Genomic DNA, 14,378 nt, shown 5'->3' on the forward strand with positions numbered 1-14,378 from the left:
TTTGTTTGTTTTGGTTTGGTTTTCTTTTTCTAGATTACATAAATGGCTGATATAGGAACAAAATATGATGTTAAATAAACTGATGTGTGATGATTTCTTTTTCCTGTGTGCTGCATTGCCATCTCCACACACTGCCCCTCTCTTTTCCACACCCTCAAACCCTGCTGGTGTGCATCAAGAGACTTGCATTAAAAACAGGAAAAAACCCAAAATTGAAGAGAGTTAATGACAGCTGCTTATAATGCTGTGGAAGAAGTGTTTTAAAAATAGTCCAAAAAGCCCTTTCCTACTGTTATTACTAATTTCCCAGAGAAGCAGTGGTTCTAGGTCTGTTCAGGTGACCATTTCCCCTCCCTTTGGAGCGTGTGACTGTACTTTTTCAAGACAAGGTTATGCCAAACTAATTGATTCTTTTCTTTCCCCTTCTTATTAAATAAGTTTGGCTGAGCCACATTTACTTGGATTAAATACAAGCAAAAAGAAAACTCACATTGGTTCAGGAAGTTTGTTTTGTGGTTCTTTGGAAAAGAACATTCTGTCCACTCTTTGTAAAACCAATACAAACAGTCTTTTGGCACACACACTATTCTTTGTAGATACCTTACTTTAAATTATCTCTCTGTTATTTTGCAAGATTAAGTACCACAGTCCATATTTCCTGGATAAATACTGCCTTGTGTAATTGTGCTTTCACCTTAGAAGTCACACCTGCTGTGGTAGTTGGTAATTTGACACAATTAAATCTTCTAAACATTATTTGAGATCTGCTGATGAAAGATACTGAATAATGAAATGGTGATTATAAATTTTAGGACAGTAAATGTGGTTTATGTAATAGCACTTTTTTAGAAGTGCTTATATCTCATTGTAGAAATGATCATGTAAATATGATGTTAAGGAAAGAGCTGTAGAGGCACAGAGTAAAACTGCAAGACGGTTTTTATTTATTTTGTAATTGAGGAATTGTTTGTGAGTTTTGTGGAGAAATGTCCTTTTTCCTTTTAACTTTTTAAATTATATCATCATAAGGTTTTTTTATCATTATATAATTTCATCATTATATCATAATTATTATATCATTACTACTAAAGGAGTGCTGGGATAATGCATTTCATGTGCTTGTAGCAGGCGTTTCTCACCCGTGAGAACCTGGCAGGAGCTGCCAGAATTGGGAGTAAGAGCAGAGAAGGAAATGTGCACTGTGCAACCTCAGTCAAACAGGGAGCAATCTCTGGTGCCCTCTTTTGATAATATATTTGGCGGAACCAGTCAGGGGAGGATCTTAAGTGATAAAGTTAATAAATTACTGGACTGATTTTTCAAGTGTCTGTAACTTCTGCTGGCTTGGGCTCTTGCTGGAAGGGAAAACAAAGATGTCCTGTACCTTGTGGGAGGCAGTCCTGCATGTAGTAAATAATATTCCTAGAGAGTGTTAAAAGCAAATCAAATCTGTCTGTAACAGCTTGGAATTGAGCTAAGGGTTTACACACACATCTGGATGTAAGTTTTGAGAGCTGTGTTTGTTAACATCAAAGGAAAACACAATGAAGAACACCAACCTTTTGAACTTTCTATTTCCATACATTTAAATCCAAAGACAAAAGTATTTTGAATGTCATGTCTGCCTTATCTTTCTAGCAAAGCCTTTTCCTATAATTAAAAAGGCATCAATTTTTCTAATTGTTGCCAAATCCAATCTGAGCCTCCCACACAATCATTTCACCCTTCCCTCCCCCTCCCATCATTGTCTGATATTTTGTTTGCACAGTCATTATTCATTAACTGTGCTCATGTCCAGGGCAGCAAACAGAGGAATCACATCAGCAAGGAGGAGCTCAGAAACTCACCAGTGAAATCTGTTTTTTCCTTTTCTATTTTACATTGGCTTTCAGATAAGAATCCCAAAACTTGTAACAAATTTCAGAGATAAGGAGCCTGGAAACAATGAGTGTGCTACTGTTTGCTGCTTCCTTTTCTTAGCAGGATTCTTTAGTCTTCCATTCCACTGAGAAGAATTCATTTCTATGTAAGAAGCTACTGAGATTATAAATCACTATTGGAAAGGAAAGAGGTGTAGTCTGTCCTTTTTTAAAAAAAAATTCTTACAGAATCACACACAATCGTTAGTTAGAGTTGGAAGGGACCTCTGGAGATCATCTCATGCAACCCCCTTGCCAAGGCAGGGGTCACCTCGAGCAGGTTACACGAGAACAGGTGGGTTGTGACTCTCCAGGAAAGGGAGATTCCACAGCCTCCCTGGGCAGCTGTTCCAGTGTAAAGTTCTTCCTTTGTTGAAGTTCTTCCTTATGTTAAGGTGGAACTTACTGTGTTTCCGTTTATGGCCACTGCTCCTTGTCCTGTCACTGGGCACCACAGAAAAGAGCCTGGCACCACCTTCTTGGCACCCCTTTGAGATGTTTATTGAGATGCCCTCTCAGTTTTCTCTTCCCTGGACTAACCAAGCCCAGCTCCCACAGTCTCCTCTTGAGAGAGGCGCTCCATACCCCTCAGCATCATTATGTCCCTCTGCTGCTCCAGTAGCTCCTTTTCTTTCTTTTCTTCTTTCCCTTCTTCTTTCTTTTCCCTTCTTCTTTCTTTTCCTTCATCTTTTCCAACATTTTCCATGTTTTGAAGGGAATAAAATGGGCATGGAAGGCTGGAGAGTCTTGCCTGAGGTCACTGGGCTAGGAAAAGCTGAGGCTCATGAATGAAAAGCCCTAAGGTGTTGTGCCCATGTTCTGTCCTTTCCTCTGTGAGACTTCCCTGGTCAAAAAAAAATAATTAATTGTTTATCTCCTCTTCAAATATTAAAATGTTACATTTTCAACAGAAATAGGTGATTAACAGATGAACCACCAGTAGATTCTGGTCATATTATAAGCAGATTGAAAAGGTTTAGTATAAAAACTAATACAATATACTGCTTCATTTTTACATTAATGTGCAACCACTGGATCAATTCACATTGACTGAATTGACCTATTCTCACTTGTCCCAACTCATTGGAGTAGACTCAGTATTGCTTCTTCCTACTTCTCTTGCTATATCAAATTGATCTCTGTGTTTTAATTAATTTTAGTTGGATTTAGTGTAGATGGCCTTGTAAGGGAGAGGAAATGGAAGACACAAGATTGGGATAATGCCAAAATGAAGGCCTAAAGAGAGTAATTCATAAGAAAATTCTGCTGTAAATTGGTCAGATTTGCTAAAATTTGAAGAACTGGTCAGTGCCTGGAATAGTGCAGTTATGAAGCTGGAAGTGACTCCTATTACAATGAAGTTAGAATGAAGTGTTGGATATGAATAAAGACATGAAATAAAAAAGGATGAACATCTTGAATGTCAGATTCAAAATTGAGATATAACAAAATTTGAAGGGTTTATGGTGGAGGCTGTTCAGTTATCCTGACCATGGGGTTGCTGTTAGCTGTACAGAGCAGTTCTTTTTGGCATTACTGGTATTTAGGAAACTCACACTGATAGTAGTGATGAACTCTAACCAGAACTGCATTTCTCCCTGTCATGCACTGAGGGAAATCACATTTTAAGAAGTCAGGGATTAGCAAGCTGAACTCATTGTGTAATGTATAGTGGAATTGCAAAGCTGAACCTGTTTCTTTTCTTGTTTTCAGTGATTTGTCCTGTTGGGCAGCTGCCTTCTGAGTGCCTCTGGAGAGATGCCAGCCAGCTGAGTTAAGCAGTAGCAGGGACAGCATCTCCCCAGGCTGAAGTTCTAAGCCCAGGCACGTGGCGTTTGCACAAGTGATCACTGGTGAGTTGTACAGGAGCACAGCTTCTCTCTTTCCTTTCTGTCTCTTCAACCACTGGCATCTGTTACAAACTCCGAGTTCTGGATGCACAGACTGGCCTGCCTCGCTTGTTTTTCCCAGAGTGTGACTGATGGGCTTAGAGGATGTGAAAAACACCAATCACTTGTTTTTAAAATTTTAAAAGTTTAATAGTAATACAATGGTTATAAAAATAGAAATATAATTAGAGTGATAAAAATTTGGACAATTAGGGTTTAAGACAATATGAGGATTAGTCCTTAAAAGCAACAGCCTGTTGCATATTCATACACCTCATCCATGATGCATAAATTCCACTGAAACACAGGATTCTGTCTGGTCAGTGTCAACTTCTTCCTCTGAACTCTTATGGTGTCTTCATGGCTGAGCAAGGCGAAAAGAAGTTCATTTCTTTTGATAATGGAGCAATAAATTCTTTTTCTCTGAAAGATTTGGGTGTCCTGTGGCTGCTATCTGGTCTGAGTACCTCATTCCTTTCTTAAAAAAAATCTCACATACATAGTTTCTATTTTAACATTATGTTATAACCTATAACTATATTCATCACACCACTTAAGAAAACTAATGCAGCATCACTTTCTAACATAACACATATAATATTCATTTTAATATTTGCGAAAAGCCAATCATAAAATACACATTTTTCACAGAGAATATGAGAGTGGTCCAGGTTACCAGCTAATCTTAGGAAATCCTTAATATTTGTATGTTTATGGATTATTTTCCCTCTCTCCCTCCACTGAATGAGTAATGTCCTGGTGAGGCCAAACTTCAATTCTATAACATTTGTGTGTTATACTAGATGATATCACTGTGCATTTTTTAACCAGAGGAGATTTTATACCCTCTTCCTCAGTGCTTCATAGCCTGGAAATCCAAGCTGTGGGGTTCTGATAACAGAAGTAGTGACTGGCTGCTGTCAGCACTAGGGTGATTAAAAATGTGTGTGTGCATGCTGGTTCACTCCCTTTCCAGCTGAATAGAAAATGAAACTGCCCAAAGCCTTTTATGGAAGTGCATGGATTTGGGTGGTTTTTTTTCCTGTTTAAACCTCTGTGTGGCTGTGTGCAGACAAACTTCATCCCCAGCTTCCTTTTGAAGATGCTGTGTAAAGAAAAGAGTGAGCTTGTTCTGACCTCTGAGGAGTGATCCTGTTTCCAGCTCAATACCAGACATAACCTCTCTACAAAAGGCAATAGCTAACCATCAATTTTTTTTAGGGGAAGGTGGTTTCTAGTCAGTTTTTCCAATCTGTGATTTTCCTTGATAAAACAATGGCAATCTGCTTCTTGCAGCAGATGAAATGCTGTGATTCTTTGACAGTAAATGTGTGGACAGCTGCCTTACACCCTGTAACCCCCTGCTTTATTTAAAACTGCCATGCTGGGCTGACTGCTGTTTTCCTGGGAATGTGGCACCAAGGAATCATTGATGAGATGCAGCCTGGTCTGTAAAACACACGTTCACTATTAAAAACAACACATGTGTCCTTAGCTGTAGCTAATAATTTTAAAATCTCTGTGGAATTTGTGGGGGATAGCTCCTCTAGACATGGAAAGAATCCCATTAAAGCATCAGCATGGCACAGCTCAGCATCAGGTGCTGAATTGAATATCAGAGTGGGGGCTTTGTGCTTTAGGCAGAGCTGCCTGAAGGTCTCTTCTGGAGCAGCAGGAGGAGGCCCCTGTAAGGATGGGTGCAGGAAGGCTAAAATGCATCCAGGGCACTTGTCTGGCTCTTTCAGGTGCTTGCCATATTGTTAAAAAGGCTGGTTGGAATATTTGGACAAAGACCTGAAGGTCAGTGCTGTCCTGAGCTGTACACGCTACCTTGATTAGCAACAGAGTTGGAAAATCACCCCGGCCTGAAAAATTATGAGGGTAATTCTGCTTTCTGCTGGAGGGGGCAAAGGCAGAGCAAGGAATACAGGTACACTATTTCAAGGTCCAGTAGCCTATTGAGCCAGACTAAAATAAGTAGGCTTTAATTAGTGGAAAGTTTAGGAAAACAAATTTGGTGCCATTGTCACATAACAAGTTGGAATATACCTGTCCTTAAGTTCCTTTTCTTTTTATTTCTGCTGCTTTTCCTGCTTCAGTTCAAGCATAGCAGCTGCTGTCTTGGGAACCACTGAAGGTAAATGCAGTTCCTTTCTGCTGCTGGAGAATTCTGAGCCCCTGTACTTAAATAATACAGCAACTTGAGTGCTAACAGCAGCAGCTTTGGAGGAGAGAGGTTTTCAAATTGTTGCAGTTGATTTTCAGGGTGTGTAGAAATAGAGAAAGCAAGGTAGTTATTGAAGCAGTGTTTTGTTTTTATTTAAAATCATTGTCACTTGAGTAGGCGCACTTTATTTTTGCTTGTAGATATTTTCAATTATTAAAATTTAGGGACCACAGATTTTTCTAGAAGCCGGATAATTCCAGCAGAAGCACATCTGTGTCTCGGTCAGGGGGGCACCAGTTTGGGACAAATGTCTGTGTGCTGTGTCTGAGGTGTCAGCCTGACTCACAGGATGGAATGCCTGCATGGGGGAAAAGGCAAAAACCTTTGCTCCCTTGTGACAGGGGTGGGAACCCATCTCCGTGTGGAGAGGTTCCTTTTGGAACTGCACATCACCAGAAGGTGCTTTGAAAATTCGCTTTATTCACAAATAAAGACTGAGTCAAGCCAGTGCCTGCTTATCAGGCCAGGTGGTGATTGTGCTGTGCCATCAATCACAGTGCCCTGAGCACAGCCAGTTCCATGGGCTTGCCCATGGCTGCACTTAAGAAATGTGTGTGAACTCCAATGCAGGTTTTTAGTTTGTTGTTTCAGTTGTTTTTTGGGTTTTTTTCCTATTTCTGAGAGCACTATAGAGCACAGAACTCCAAGTGCAGGGTGTCTGGGGAGTGTCCTGCCCTTGGGGTTGAGTGGTGTTTTGCACTTTGCTTGCAATTCTGCTCCGTTGCTGTTTCAAAACTCTGCACTGCACTTAGCAAACTACAGTTTCAACTTTCATCTGGAAGCTGAATTTTCTTACACATTTTTCTTATTTTTTAAAATTAATTTCTAGTTCTACTTAATTATAGTGCCAGAACAGTATTATCATGGCATCATAAAATATTTTGCATTGGGGAATCTCTAAAGACCATCTAGTACAGCCCCTCTGCAATGGGAAGGGACATGTTCAAGTAGCCCAGGTTTCTCAGAGCCCTATCCAACCTGGCCATCAATATTTCCAGGGATGGGACATCCACCACCCCTCTGGGTAGCCTCTTTTACCACCTTCATTGTAAAAAACATCCTTATATCCATTCTAATTCAACCTTTTACTTTAAAACCATTATCACTTCTTGTCCTATTGCAGTGGGCCCTGATAAAAGTCTGTCCTCATCTTTCCTGTAGGCACCCTTGAAATACAAATCACTGAAGTGGTTGGCTATTAGAAATATTGCAGAGTCAGGTAAATGAACCTCCTGCCTCAGGTGGTTGGGTGCTGAAACACACTGACAGCAATTGTAAACCATCATAAGCTGCAAAAGATTAATGGTTAGCTACCAATGACTGTTTTGAAACTCAAGAGGAATGATAGCTTAAGCCCTTGGTATAAATCAAACCACCCTTTTGTTAACATAAATTTTGCTTAGGTCCAAAACCACTGAAGCTGGATGGATATTCCTGATGATTTTACTACAGCAAAAATTAATTTCTACTTCTTGACAGGAATAAATGAGAGATAATGAGATTTTATTATCCGCTCCAATCACCTGTGGCTTTGATTTAAAAAACAAAATTCCTCATAACCATTGGATTTTTTTTTAATCCCACAATTCAAAACAAAAGGTGATCCTATCTTTTAAATCCTGGCTGCTCAGGTGGGGGATGTGCCTTAGGACAGGTAGAGACATGTGGGCATTTTCAGGGTTGTCATTGCATGTGGTGAGGGCTGCTGGTGCCCACGAGCCTGGCTCTGCAGGGAAAAGCTCAGTGTCACAAACCAGAGCCATGCTGCTCGCCGAGTGTTGACAGCTTGTCATTACAGACTCTGCTTTTTCCTCCTGCCTGGTGGTTGGAAAGGTTTAGAAATGATCATACTCTCTTTCCTCCAGTGACTGGGGAAGTATCAGGGTTTGTTCTTTCCAGATTTAGGGGGAAAAAACACCCCACTCTGCTTTTCATTTGTGCTGAGTTTGCAATTATTTTATTGTCTCAGTTGGATTTTTGTGGCATTTTCAAAATCGTTAATCTCCCGTGGAGTGAGATTGTGAGGAAAAGAAGTGGAGAAGGGAGAGGAAGGACAGCATGGTAGTTAAACACACTGGGGTTTTCTTGGCTTTAGGTGGGGTGTTTATTTTACAGCAGCTATTCCTGGTCCTTGGGGGAGAGGGTGGGGTGACAGTGGTGTGTCACGGAACATGGCACTGGCTCACCGCGGGGCAAGAAGGAGTTGGGGATCTTCTCTCTCCTTTAATCTGGGGTTATAGAAGAATTTTATTGCTTGATGCATCAGTGTGGCCATTCTCTGCTCTGGGCATGCAGGCTAGGGTGCTCAAAGTGGAATTGTGGGACCCAGTGACGTAAAAACAAACCCAACAAACTAAAGTCCCCTGTAGGGTGCAGGTGGAGAGCACCTTTGCCCTCTGCCATCAGAGGGACAGGGCTGGGTGAAGCCAGCCCGTCTGACTTGGCTCCCACCTTTGTTTGGAGGTTGCTCTGGTGATGAATAACCTTTGCAGAGGGTGTGTGAGCCTGTGTGGCTCTGGCAGATCAAACAAAGCCCAGGGTTTCTCACCCCCACATCTGAGTGTGTACCCTGGCAGAGATTTGGGCTCCCAAAATCAGTTAAACCTGTCTCAGAGCTGGTTATTGACATGGCATAGATCTCCTCACCACTTCCCCTGGTTGCTTTCCCAGCAGGCAGCAGGAGCCTGGGTGATGGCAAGCAGTGCCTCTGCTCCCTTGTGTGACAGGGGAGCTGATGTGCCTTATTTTGTGCCTTATTTTGTGTCTTATTTATTTTGTGCCTTATTTTGTGCCTTATGGCACCTGAGCTTTGTCTCCTTACCTGCCCTTGAGGAAGGCGAGCAGGTAGAGCAAGAGACTGGCAAAGGTACTCCATAGAAGGAAAGAGAGAAATGTTATTGTCCAAAAGTCCTCACTTTTATTATTTTTTTCCCTACAGTTGCAAAAACCTGCATTTTCTATACTGAGGAAACTTTTGTTTTGTTTTATTCCCCATTTACCAATAAGTGTCGCAACAAATTATTGTTAAATTCTCTGCAGCTCAAAATAGAAGTGTGTTTTTCATACTAAGACACAAAAATCTGACCTAACAACTGCATAGTGATACAAAAGTGTGTGAAATTTGGAATTCTCCATAAGCAGTACATGCTTTCCTCATTAATTCACATGATTACAAGTACACATGGATGGTACAAGTGTCTGAAGATGCTGCAAGTATCACTTCTAGATAAAAATTGCCTTCAAAAAGGTCTTGGAAACTTGTTTCCCCCCCTCCTAGCAAACCCTAGCAGGAATTGGCAAGAATGAATTGCCACCTGAGGCAACTCATGGAGAATTTTCCTCCCTGCATATCATCCTTATACCCAACATCAGTGAAGCTGCCCTGTGCACAACCCATAGGAAGTGCTCTGTGAAAAACTGAGTCACTCAGAGATGATCCAGTGGCTATGACAAACACTGTGATGTTTAAAATGTCTATTTTTGATGCATAATTCTTGAAATTAAAAAAAAAAAGTGAATTACTCAGCTCTGTGTCAGCTCTCCATCTCCTCACAGACCTTCAAAATGGGTGGTTTCATTTGGCAGGCTGTGCCTTGTTCTTGGCACTGAAGGACCAAAGAAAAAGATGAAAACTTTTAAAAAGCAGTGAGGCCTCTCACAATGTTTAAGATGAAGGTGGCAAAGGCAGGTCCATGTCCCTCCATTGCACCACTGATGGATCTTCTTTCTGAGTTAGAAATTGGGGAAATAACCTCCTCTCCTTCCAGCAGCTGTTTGAGGCTTGACATCTTGAAGCTGTCAGCTCCTTTTAGTGACTGACTTAGTTAAAATCACCTTCAGTAAGAAGTATTTAATTACATCTTCTAATACCTTATTCAGGCTGCCCTCCTGGATTTTGGGGAATCTGGAGAATGCTGCTAACAGAGTGGAGCCAGCGTTCACAGGAATGAATTAATGGCAGTCCCATAGCTGTGATTTTTACATCTGACACATTCTCCAAGGCTAGCACAGTACCTCCCATACTCCTTCAAATTCATTTGTTCCATTTCAGCTCAGCCTTTTGAAATATTTTGTGATGAATGAGTGTGCTGTACAAGCTGGTGATCAGGAGCAGCTGTTCATACTCATACATTAAATTGAATCCATCTGTCAGTGGGCTCTTTAAAGTGTGAGTTTCACATTGTCAGGAGACCTGATTGCACCAGAGCAGCATCTGGGTGCTGTTTGCCAAAAAGAAAAGGACAAACCTAAATGAAGAGTGCTTGGATGGGCTCTGGGATACCCCTGTGGCCTCATCTGCAGAGCTGTGATTTAACCTGCTGAGATGAGAGCAAAGTGGCTACAAGCAGCACTTCTGCACTGACATGCAGAGAGTTGTTCAGATGTAGACTGAAATTAGGAGCTGACTTGCAGTGAGCTTTGCAGAACTCATAGTGTGCTGGTTGCTGCTTGGTTTTTAATCCTGACCCTTTGACCTCATCACCAGTTCTTCAAATTTTTCGGTTGTAGAGTTTTTCTTCAGAGGATGAGCTGAAGAGGAAGTTTTTTATTCCAATCAGCATAAGGAAACCACACTGCTTGTTTGATTGTTTTTTCCCCCCAGTATGCATGCATCATTTTTTGTATATTCATTTACAAGTAGAGATGAGCAAAATGTATCTCCTGAACCTGATTAGCAAACTGCATATAAGGCAACATTTCAGCCCAAAAAATTTTTGTTTCCTGATTGCAATAATTGTTCTCATAATTTTAAGTGAAATCTTCAGTCTGTAATATTCTCTGAAAATGACACACTGGATATGGGAGCCAGCTGATTCATGGCCTGAAATATGTTGATCTTCTCCAGGGGTAACTTCTCTTGGCTTCCTTCTCCCAGTTTGCTGCTTACCAAGACCTTTGTGGTGAGGACTCTGTTCGTGCTGGGTTGTGTGTGCAGCTCCAGGCAAAAGCATTCCTTGTTCCCAGAAGCTTATTCACCCACTAATATAATCTTCCTTACATCACTTCACTTTAAGACAGGCAGCTTCTCTTGGAGGAGCAGAGCTTCCTTTGCCACTGTAAAGCTTTTATTGGAGTTGCAGGAGGGCCATGTTTTATTTCTGGGCTCTGCAATGGTCTCCAGAGCTGCAGAGCCCACCCTTTGCTGGAGAGCACCTCTCCTGTCACTGCTGCTGCATTCCTGGTGCAGGGCTGAACCAGCACTTTTCAATTAACACTAAATTCAGTGCTGGCAGAAACACAGAGAGGATTAAAAAAAATAATAAAAAAGTAATACACCAAAACAGAACACCCACGCTGTATTTTGTGTCTGTTATCCTATAGTAAGAGGAGAACTCTTAGCTTTTCTTTAACACAGAGAAAGCAAGGCTGAAGCCTGTTGTTTCTGTGTACCTGGTAAATAGAAATGATTTTTTTTTAAGTGGAAACTCATTAACATGTTCCACATGGAGAGGTGAGAATTGCACTTAGAGTGAAGAGATTGATTGATTGATTGATGTTGGCTTGTATTAAGAAAATATGGCTAACAGAAGGAGTCAATACATGCTCTTTTTAAACTTTTTTCCTATGGAGTGCATTGTTTTTCTTGGATGTGTTTAATAAGGGAACTTAGTTATCTTCCTTTAAAATACTTAAGAGTGTTAAAATGCAGTTATTAAGATCTGGCACTCATTTGAGCACCCACTTGGGACTCTGGATTATGAGCATGTGTAAATGAGCTGCAGATGCAGAGTAAGCATTCAGTCCTTCACCATCCAACCTCAGCTGTGCACCAGTGCATTGTGTGGAGCCACAGAGCTCTGCAAACCCATGGAAAAACCTGGGAATGAATGCTCAGACCTCTGAGAACTGCTTGGTTCTCATCCCTCTCTGGGCAGATTGCTCCAGTTCTCTGCCCACTCTCACAAGTCAGAAAGCTTCTCTTCAAATTTAGGGGAATGTGCCATTTTCCAGTTTAGCACGGACATGCCAAGCCCACTGCTGCAGCTCTGACATGTCAGGCAATTAGGCATTAAAATCTTGATACCTACTCTAGACTGTACTGATCATTAGGAATGAAATTATGTGGTTTTAAATCCAAGTTCTTCTCCTTTGGCTTTTACAGCCTGTTTTGAAATATGAGGAGTTTTGGCACCATTGTGTGCTGCAAGCAGAGAAGTTGATTATTTTGGACAAAAGAGGAGGCTGCTGTGCTAATTTCTTGGTAGACTTAATTGCTGATAAACAGTGATCTGATTGAGCTTAGACAGTACTGAAATATTCCTATGAATGGAATTTATGAGTGTGCTCCCTAAAGAGTTTCAGGAAACCAGGAACTTTGGCCTGTTTAGAGGAAGGTGCAGCTGCTTGCAGCTAGTAATTCCAATAATAGAGGTGAAGTGCAGCAAAGAAGGAAATGCACATTCCTTCTGTGAGAAGGAAAGGTTCAGGATACTGGCAAGGCATTCATACACATGTACAGATTTATAACATTGAACTGCAAGCACCAGTTCAAGGCTTCAAAGAGGAATGGTATTTTAACAATACTATTATTAGTATTATTATTCCCTACCTCAAAAGAGCAAGTTATTTTAAAAAGGAAGAGATTACTTTGGTTTCCATGCTGATCCCCCTTCAGCATTAGGAACAGACTTTATCTGTCTAAAATTCTCAGCAAAGATCACATCTGCTTTTTGTTGTGGTTGATCATGGAGCACTGGCTGCTGGCAAACCCAAAATAAGAAAGTAAATGGATCAAACATGAGTCATTATGGCTATGTGTTGCAAAGATGGACTCATTTTTCCTTGTTTCCTGTAATTTTTCTTGTTCAAATAAAACTGTGGCTTCTCCTTCTTGTGTAAATGAATTATTCTTATAGGTCTTGCAAACATTTTCTGGATACTTAAGGAAAAAAAGTAGAATATTCCTTCTAGAGGTTTGTGTTTCTCATGCTTCTTACTTTTGTTTGGAGGAGTGAATTCAGACCAGAACTCTTTCTATGTATTTATAATCATTACTTATCTTAAAAAACAAAGAACACCCAAACACAAAGCAACAACAAAAGAACAAACCTCAAAATCTTTCTACTATGTGACCATTTAGAAAAGCAGTGTCTCACTTACATATTTAGAGTTAAGCATGCTTTTAAAATTCATTATCAATGTGAAAAATACTATTAGCCAAGGACCTGTAAGCCACAAACTGCTTTCCTCTCCTCTCCTTCCCCAGTCATTTCCTGCTTTCTGTTCTTCCTGGTGCTCCTGGTGCACCTGTGAGTGGGAATTGCTTTCTTTGCCCTCTTTTCACTGGACTCACTACTGTTTCTTAGTTACCATTCTTTAAACAAACCCTTGCTGTTGAAACAGCAAAACCTTCCAGGTGCTATTTTATAATTTACCTTAGAGATTAGGTGATAGTAAGTGGGAGGAGTTCCTGAAACCTATTGCTATTCTGACATTCCAGCTTTGGTTTGAGCAGCTGTGGTCTGCTCTGGGCTTTTCCTCAAAACTGCACAGGGTGAGCTCAGCTCCCAGGTGTTTTTAACCTTTAGTCTCCTGCCTTGGTACCCAAGACCTGGCTGACCTGGCAAAGCAAAGCTTTGGGGAGGTTGTGTCCTGTCTGCCATCCAGAATATACCAACCTGTCACCTGCTGTTCTGAATTTCCCCATGCTCAGGTGTCAGGTGCTGCATTTGCTGCTGAAATAATAGAGCATGACATTATGTGTCCTGGAGATTGTCTCCTGTATTTTTAAAAGTTTTTTATATGACATTATTATATGACATTTTTATTTATGACATTTATCTCCTGTAGATCTCTGTAGATTCCATACCTTTGGACAAGCTTGGTAGGGGTTGAATAGGTGTGGTTAAAATGTTATGGTCTTGCAAATAGGGTGTGATAATCATTTTATGTGCTTGGTTTTCATTGTAAACAGAGTTTCAGAATATATTCAGTGAGGTTTGGATTGGTAAGCGTAACACTGCAAGTAGCATTTGTGTTGCTAGAAACTCTCACTGTTTCTGCACTACTTTGTAAATTTAGGATTTTTGTTCTTTCTTTCAAGTTACATGCTTTAAAAATTACAATAAGTAGACAAGTATACCTTTGAAAAGTCTTTATCTCCTGTAGCACAATAAAATTGACCTTGGTCCTGGGGGCTTTGAAAAGACTGCAGTACAAGTGCAGATGTTTACCTTGCAAAACCACCTTCTCTGCTTTGAAATATTTGGTGTTTTAGCGCTTTGTTGATAGTGAATTCGTGATGCCTTCAGTTAAACCCCTCTGAGCAGCCCAGGTCTGATGCTCCTCTTCCCTTTTATGATGGTATACACCCCTGTAAAATGCTAATGAAATGGATGGGTG

At 40.8% G+C, this 14,378-nt stretch overlaps 1 protein-coding gene across 7 annotated transcripts in view; it reads left to right on the forward strand.

Moving 5' to 3' along the window:
• EPS8 (epidermal growth factor receptor pathway substrate 8) overlaps positions 1 to 14,378 on the forward strand; it is a 124,981-nt gene that overhangs the window by 29,772 nt on the left and 80,831 nt on the right. For all 7 annotated transcript variants that reach the window (XM_030960256.1, XM_030960257.1, XM_030960259.1 and 4 more), the window contains one exon: positions 3,633 to 3,772. The gene's annotated coding sequence lies outside the window, so the exon portion shown is untranslated. The remainder of the gene's footprint in view (positions 1 to 3,632; positions 3,773 to 14,378) is intronic.

This window comes from Camarhynchus parvulus, chromosome 1A, assembly GCF_901933205.1.
Source record: "Camarhynchus parvulus chromosome 1A, STF_HiC, whole genome shotgun sequence".
NCBI classification, from domain to species: domain Eukaryota; kingdom Metazoa; phylum Chordata; class Aves; order Passeriformes; family Thraupidae; genus Camarhynchus; species Camarhynchus parvulus.